Source organism: Numida meleagris, chromosome 3 (assembly GCF_002078875.1).
Source record: "Numida meleagris isolate 19003 breed g44 Domestic line chromosome 3, NumMel1.0, whole genome shotgun sequence".
NCBI classification, from domain to species: Eukaryota; Metazoa; Chordata; class Aves; order Galliformes; family Numididae; genus Numida; species Numida meleagris.
Window position 1 is genome coordinate 84,446,378 of NC_034411.1, and position 8,601 is coordinate 84,454,978.

At 32.8% G+C, this 8,601-nt stretch overlaps 1 long non-coding RNA gene across 2 annotated transcripts; it reads left to right on the forward strand.

Moving 5' to 3' along the window:
- On the forward strand, positions 358-7,974 carry LOC110396335. 2 transcript variants are annotated; one of them, XR_002436934.1, is made up of 3 exons: positions 358-785; positions 1,264-2,439; positions 3,440-7,974. It is a non-coding gene; the product is annotated as an uncharacterized LOC110396335 (long non-coding RNA). The 2 variants fall into 2 exon arrangements; XR_002436933.1 differs by having other exon boundaries at positions 1,264-1,334.

Below are 8,601 nucleotides of genomic sequence, written 5' to 3' on the forward strand. Positions count from 1 at the left end.
AACTACTTCAAATTTTTACAGATATTATCACCATTTTTTGACATACATGTAAATAACCACAGTGTGTTACACAGTAACATGTTTATATTTTAAAAACAAAACAGAATAATTGAGATGGAGCATCAAATACATTTATATTCGAAGAGTGTTTTTTAACAACAGTTGGCAGTGACTACATAAAAACAAGAAAAAATAAGGAAATTTCTTTTGGAGCGGTTAATGTTGGGGAACGCCCCGGTATCCCCAAAGGGTTGCCCTACCGGTACTCGCGTGGGGAATGCACGATCAACTCAATATGAGATGCGTCCAATTTTATTGTAGCAACACAACATCTTATATAGCATATATGCTTCCAGGGATACAGGGTCCAGGGATACAGGGTCCAGGGATACAAGCTCTATGCAACGCGCACGCTAACAAATCGTTGCCTGAGTTATCTCCATATATGGGATATGTTGTTAACTACAACACTATGGATACAGAATACTATGGATATGCTGGAATATACTAGAACACACTGGAAACACCACATTCCACGTATCTAGGGATTACATCATTACATCATAAATCATTAGTAAATCAGTAGCTACGTGCTGCCGAGCAACCTGCTTCTCAACAGGTTAAAAAGCTATCCATTAAGAAAATACAACAGTGCATTTTGAGTGTGGGTCAATCTACTTAGAGGTAAAGTGGTCGTCTGAAATATAAGAGGAAGTAAAACCCTGTTTTACTATTGGACTGTTTCTATTCATATAAGGCAAAGCAAATGCTACAGTATTTGAGGGGTAAGTTCTGTCAGTTAAGTTATCAGAAGATAAAAGAATGCTTAGAAATAATTATTCAGATATGAGTACTGTGTGTTTATAGAAAACGTACAGCCCAGATTTACCGGGAAGCTCTACATACTGTACATGATCCTTGTGTAATTTAACAAAATTAATACTGCAAAAAGCCAGGAGTTAAATTAATTTGATGTTCAGAATTATTTTCTGGCAAATATATTTCATGTCCTAAGTTTTAGTTAACTAGTAGTTGAGTAACATCTGCTGAAACATTTGAAATATGCTTCATAGAACTGTGCCTCATAAATGGCAAGTTTCATACAGCAACTGGTTGTTCCTGATTATACCATTTGGCTTTTTTTTTTTTTTCCTCATTTGTTTGTTTAAATTCAATGAACAAAACAAAATATTTCATCTATTGCTTATGTTATTTATCACTTGGACAAGTATCCTAAAATTTTTCACAATTATTCCTCTGTAGACTGAGACCCTGAGGTGGCAGGTTAATCCATGCAAATAGAGCCTATGCTTATTTACATTCCCAATCAAAAAGTAAGTCAACCACATCTAGTACTTAATGTTATTGCTTTTACTGTGTGTCAAATATACTTTCTGGGTGGATGGATATAACATTATTTTCAGAAATGACATTAAAAATATTAATAAACTCTGAAAGTACTTTTCATGTTCAAGCTTAATGAAACTTACATTTTAAACACAACAGAAAAAAAATTGTAGTTGCAAAGGGAAACACACAAGTCAGAAAATACTAGACTGTAAGTAATGCGTGGAATCTTAATTTCTGCTCTTTTGCATAAGTAGTATAATACAGTTTTTAATTAGACACTTGTGTTGCTTTGTCTGAGACACTTGCATCATTCAGCACACATGAATAGCATTCAGTAAGTAAGCAACTATTCAATATTTTATTTTCTCCTCATTATCCACTGAGTAGCCTTAGGCCACTATTCAAATGCTGATGTGGAGACAGAATTATTAACTTCTTGGATTTTTTGACAGCATTCATCATTATAATATCTGAATGTTTCAAAAATAGTATTTAATTTCCCTTCACAGAACTCCTAAAAAGTAAGAGGGTATTACTCCTATTCAGTAGTTGGGGAACTGAGTCACGACGATATCAATATCTGAAGTTTATGACAATTTTGAGATTTTAAAGCTCTATTTGTTTTAAAAAAAAGATGTTAAGTTTTGTAGAATTTCATTTACTCAAAGCAGAAATCTCATTAATTTCAATTGCATCAGGAGTTGCACATTGCTACAAAGCCAAGTTCTAGTGCCAGGGATCAAATGATGAAATGCAGATGTCTATATTGCAGATGATGATAGCTGAATTAGTTATACCTGAGTCCCTTTATTCAGTGCAGAGACTTTTAAGATTTGGTTAATCTCATTTGTAGCGAGACGTTCCTCAGCTATGGCATGAGACAATGACAAATGCTTACCTATGAGGGCTGCTCCAAAAGTAACATCTTCTATTTAATTATATTGGTCCCTGACATCAGAGGCAGATGTTGGTGGTATGGCAGCAGAGTTTGAACCTTCCCACCATGGTGAGGATTGCCATTCAACAGATGGAAGCAGAAGGGTAGTCTGACAAACTGGCATATGACATGGAAATGTATATGAAGCAGAGGTTTGTAATTTAATTCCTCCATAAGAAAAAGACTGAATCCACAGACATTCATTGATGATTGCAGAATGCTTATGGAAACCAAAAAGTACATTTGATGTTACAGTGTGACAGTGTGTGACATTTCAGTAATGGCAACAGCAACATGAGAGAGAGAGGGCCATGTTCCAGATGGCCGTGCAGACTTCTACAAGCTGCATGCAGGCTCTTGCTCATTGCTGGTGAAAATGCATAGCTAATGGTGGTGAATAATGTGATGGTGAAATAATGTTTTGCAGCTGAGAATTTCCTCTGTCAAACAGTGTTATTGCACTTATTGTATCTGCTGTAGTTTCTGTGGAAATAAATAGGAGTCATTACTTTCAGAGCAGCTTACATAGTGGGCTTGCATAGCCAATATACAGAAGTAAATCTGTGATTTATCATAGTAGTCCTTGAAGATTTTAGTGGGTTATACACAGGTGACACACAGCTGTGTTGACCCATTCAGCATCTCACTAATATTTAGTGTTCTCCTTAGATATATGAGCAGACTATTCATCAGACAGTAGTCTGCTGCTCACAAACCAGTAGTGCTCTTGGAATATACCTGGTAGTCTTGCATCAGCCAGTCAATCAGACAACCAAAAGTCATAACCCTGTAAGAGTACTTCCCCATCTTAAGCTTGGGGTACCTCTCATTGGCTTATCCTGGATAATAAAATGTCTAACATTGTGATAAATAGCATGAAAGGCTGATAGTTTTCCCAAATGTTGCTTACCTGTGGGTAACACTAATCAATAATACTATTGCACTTGCCTGCATGAGGTGGCTTTTCCCTTTCCCTCTTGCTTATGTTTACATTGCTTATTTCACTCAGGCTTAAGTACACTGGCAATCAGTGCATGCACTTATAAGCCATCAAGCTTAGTCCATGGTCTGTTGCTATTTGATTGTCTTGTATCCAAAGAACACTATTGTCCTGCTACATCATCTTAAAATACATATTTTTTACCATCAAAGACAGAAAGATCTCAGATGAAGAAGTCTAAATGTGAGATGACAACTACGAGGTGAAAGGAAGCCCACTGTGATACTTTCTGTCTGCGGTGAGTTGGTGAGAAAAATATAGTGAAAAAGCTGAATTCAGTGGTTTGCCCAGCTCTACTTGTGGTGGTTCTAGCAATGATGTTAAAGGTGCAATTCTATTTCCCAGAAAGGGCATGAAAAAGAAATTCAGGTCATCTAGGTGACACAATTTTTTCTCTCTTAACTTCAGTTTCTTTCTATATTCATATTTGAAACACTTTACAAAAAAAATAAATAAAGAAAGAAAAAAATAAATGAAAAAGTTTTCTACAGAAAAGTATCTATTTAAATATAACATTTTGTAATGTGTACTACATCTATGCATAAACGATCAGCTTCATTTTCTGTTGTAGACTCTTCCAGCTGAAGAATAAATTGTTGAATAAATGGTTGCACCCTACCATCGTACCCTAGCTCCTCACCTTAAAGCTCATTCCTATTATCTCTCTATTCTCATTTTTTGAATAAAGATTTGGCATTATTAATGTGTGCACTTCAAAATTATTTTCTGCACTTTTTGTCTGAGGAATAAAAGGAAAGAGAACTGGCAGCTTCACATACTAACCTCACAAATTCTTAGATCCTGCACTTTGTGTAATAGTAATCTTGATGATTAATATTGTAGGGTAAGAAAGTGATTCATAATCCTAAAATGGAGTAAACTTTCTACAGGAGAACCAGTGAAGTAGTTCCCTTAAAACGATCCAGTGAATTTAGTTGCTAAGATTGAAAAATGAATATTGTGACTGCAAATGGATGTTATCTCATAACTTAACCAAAGTAGCTTTTCATGTCAAGAAACACCTTCCTGACTGCATGGTTCCTTATCTACTCTGTGTAAGAGCTGCAAAACTAATTAAAAATAATCTACTAGCAATTCCCTGAATCCATATATATATATATATATATATATCATTATCATTTATAACTCCATAGGGATACAGATTAGCAGTTTGCATATTTCTATGAATTAAATTTCTGATTTTGTTTTATATTTTGCTATTCAAGTGACAATGTTTAGTTCTATAATCCTCCTTTTCTAACTGATATTTTAAGTCCAGTTGCAGAATTTAGTTGTACGATCTAATCGTTTCTTGAAATTCACTGTTATATTTACCACATGGTTTGTTTTGTGCCTGTTTTCCATGACTGGTCAGTTGATGGAGTTAATGATACAATCAAGAATTACCTTTCTCACATTGAACAGCAGTTTACAGGGCAGCCATAAATGACAGCTGTGATTTAGTTCAGGTCATTGCATCCAAATCTTTCTTTATATATTTGCATTTGTGAGAAAATATCTCTCGTATACTAAAAATTGGACTGCATCTTCTGAAGGTTTAAAGTTACAAAGATTCCTTGATCAACAAACTTGCAAGGTGCAACCTCAGTAATTAATGCAGAGAACTGAAACAGAATGGAATTTTACTGTAAAATAAATAGTATTAGTTTTAAATATATATATAGCAAACTGAAACAGCTTCTATTTCTGAATGGAAATTTACCCTTTTGCTAAATAATGTTTTTAATTCTATTGATATATAGGATAAATTGTTTGTTCACAGACAAAAACTTACAAATACCAAATCAGTGACACCATTTAAGAGTGCTTTGTTGAGTATATGTTTTGCAGCGTTCATAATTAGTTACTGAAGGGCAAAAAAGTGTGGGACTGCATTAAAGAACTAATTGCAGGCTGAAAGGTTGCATCAGAATTTACAGCATGTCATTATTTGAATGTAGTATTGCAAAGCTGTGAATCAGAAAAATATTAGTTTGCTTAGCAGGACAGAGGAATCATTCTAAGTGTTTTAACATCAGTATGATATATTACAAAGCTATGTTTTACAAAGCCTTACTTGAAAGCATTGAGAATATTGAAATGAAAATGAATTCATCTGCGTCTGCAACAGAAGATCTGTATTCCACCTGTAATTGAACATATATAACTTTATATTTATTGTGCTTGAATAAAACTTGGGAACATATTGTTTTCAGAAATCTAAGCAGTAAGTTAAGGCCTTGTACAAAGATAATTTATACTGCATACAATAATGTCTACTGATCACTAGAGATTGTCTAAGATAACAAAAAGGAGAAATTCTCAGAACATTGAGGACACTTAAATATTTGGCAACTGGCTAAATTAGAGCTGTTTGGATAAATCCCTTTAATAGGTTTAAACTTTCAGTGCTATTAATTCAGAGTATATTTCTTAATTTTTAATAGAACTTTGAGTAAATACAATAGTACTAAGTAGAACATTTATAGACTAGATGTATAATGTAGGAATCAATGTCAGAAAACAAGTAAAAAAGAAAAGATAGGCATAATCTCATTAATACTCACATTTTAGACTGTATAAAAGGCAAGAAGGTAAAATGAGTCCAAGAAAAAAATACTAGATTTAAGTGCTAATCAGTCCTTTTGAGCCATTCAGAAGTTTAAGGCAGCAATTTAATAAGTTTTTTTTTTCATACATAGAAACAAAGTCTCTGAATGTTCGTGATATTCACTTCTGAGTACAATACAGATTTTGATATTACAATAAGATTTATCTTGCGTATGGTTTGTAATTTAGGTTTTGCAGTACTGCCTACAGACTAAACATTAGCATTTCCCTCTTAATCTGTAATATTACAGTTAAAACATCATAACCTTCTAAATGTTGTACTAATTATATAGTTCGTTCTCACTTGTGACTATAATGTATATTTATATATTATGTACTTTTACTTCTGTACTATCAAGTTCATAGCAGATTTTGTTTGATTTAGTAGTAATGTGTCTCTATGCATACATCTCTGCTATAGCAATACAGAAAAAATTAGGGCAGACAATATAAGTTATTGTACTTGGATGCTGTAAGTGTGAAGCACGTGGATTCAGGGCCTCTGTATAAGAAAGAAAAACCTTTTTCCAAACTATTAGAATCAGTTAGGCACAACAGATGCATTTGTTCAGGATGTTCATGACTTCTAAGTCCAGACAAGAACTCTATTTGAATAAATTGCGGTTTGAATATATAGTGTGGTTCATTGTAAGAATAAACTATAAATGATTCTAATCCAAAAGAAAATTGAGACTAGTTTTCAAACATGTTAATTACCAATCAAGTTAATTGGCAGTCTAGAGCTGAACTTTAGTGACACAGTGTTGATTTACTTCAGCTGAGCATCTGGTTTATAATACCAGTTTATACAACACTGCTTATATGAAGTATCCTGAAGATCATACACAGGAAAGATACAACACCATAATGAGTGTCCAAGAAAAAATAAAAGATATTATGTTTTTGTTCAAAAGTCTTTCTCCAGATTGTATACAAGGTAAAAATGAATAATTTAACATAATTAAAATGCTTGTTTTAGGCAATTATTACGAGAGTTACTAGTTCTCTTAATTGCAATATGATCAGATGGCATACATATTTTTGAGATGCACTAAATTTTTGCAATGCTCTTGATGTGTTTGAGCTATCTCCATTTTTCACATATAAACTTTTGTGTAGGTTTTACTAAATTTCATTATACTTCTTTCTCACTGAAGATAGGTAGTTAGACTAAGGAACTGTCGGTCGAAAACTACAGAAAAATGTAGTAAATTAGACATGCACATGAAAGCTTCCCACCAAGAAGGTGCAGAAGTGTTGGCCCTTTCTCTGTTTAAATTCTTTTACTCCACAGGAAACATTCTAATGGATCATTCAATGGATTATTCAATGACTTTCCTTTCTTCATTTTCCAGCCCAAATGGGCTGAAATCCATAATGTAACCCTAACACCGTTATGATTCTCTGCATGAGGAAATGGTTCTTGGTATTTGTTCAGAATTTATTTTTTTTTCATTCTTGTCAATTTATGTCATTATCCTGTCATCTGTAAGTAATTGAATATAATAACTCAAGCACACATCACCTGTTCAAGAAAGGAACTTTTGTTGTGCAGTTCAATATTCTTTGAAATGTCTTATTGTATGGCAATTTCAGGTTTTCAGAAAGGCTGACTACACTAAAGAAAGGAAAATACAACTCCTTTTCCTTCACTTTACACAAAACTTTTTTCAAAAGTGTCCTAAAACAGTGAAATATGTCACAAAAAAATGTCTGAGAAACTTTTTATTTCTCTAGTATGCATGTCTTACCTTTTTTGAAAACACATTTCACACTAAATATCTTCAAAACATTTCTACAGGTTACTGTGAAAGTCAGTACTCCATAACTATCCAGAACTGGTGTATATTTATAGAGATAATAATAAGACCCAGTGATTACACTGATGCACTAATGCAGAGTCAAAACAAAACAGCAAAAATCCCCTAAAAAAATATTTTTTCTACAAAACTAACAAGAAAGGCAACAGGCATATTTTGTCATAGGGAACTTCAATGTGATGAAGTAAGTGACAGAATTATTTCAGAAATTCTTTGGTTTTTTTTCCTAGGCAGTTTGTGGTGACTACTGTGAAAGAAGTGACAGAAATAACTTTTATCAATTAGTAAATGTAATCAATTAGTAAATACTATCAACTAGTTATTATAGTTTTCTTATAGCAGAAGCCTCCAGGATAATTTTAAGCTTCAGGAAAAGTATGTATATATATTTTTATGCCTATTGAGGTAGTGAAGAAAAGACCAAAAAAAAAAAAAATCTAATTTCTAAAATCTAAGAAAAAAAAAGAAAAAGACAAAAACAAGAAACAAAAGAAATTCTGAATCAGATTCTTAAGTAGAAATTTCTTGGTTCCCCTCTAACTGAAAAAAACAAACAAACAAACAAACAAAAAAAAACCCTGAGTTGAGTTAGTGTGAGTCAATCTTGCTTTCTTATTCACAATTTTCTGAATCACTATCAAAAAATTTGGAATGAACAACCTAAAAATCTGATCTTTGAAATTGTTTCATTGATCTTAATAAAATTCTGTACAGAATCAAACTCTTTACATTTAGGACAAAAATACCTGTGCTGATTCGTAACAGATGAAAATTATCTATCTATCTATCTATCTATCTATCTATCTATCTATCTATCTATCTATTATTTAAGATAGATACATTCTGAATAATTAATAGATATAAATAACATCTATTAAAAAAGC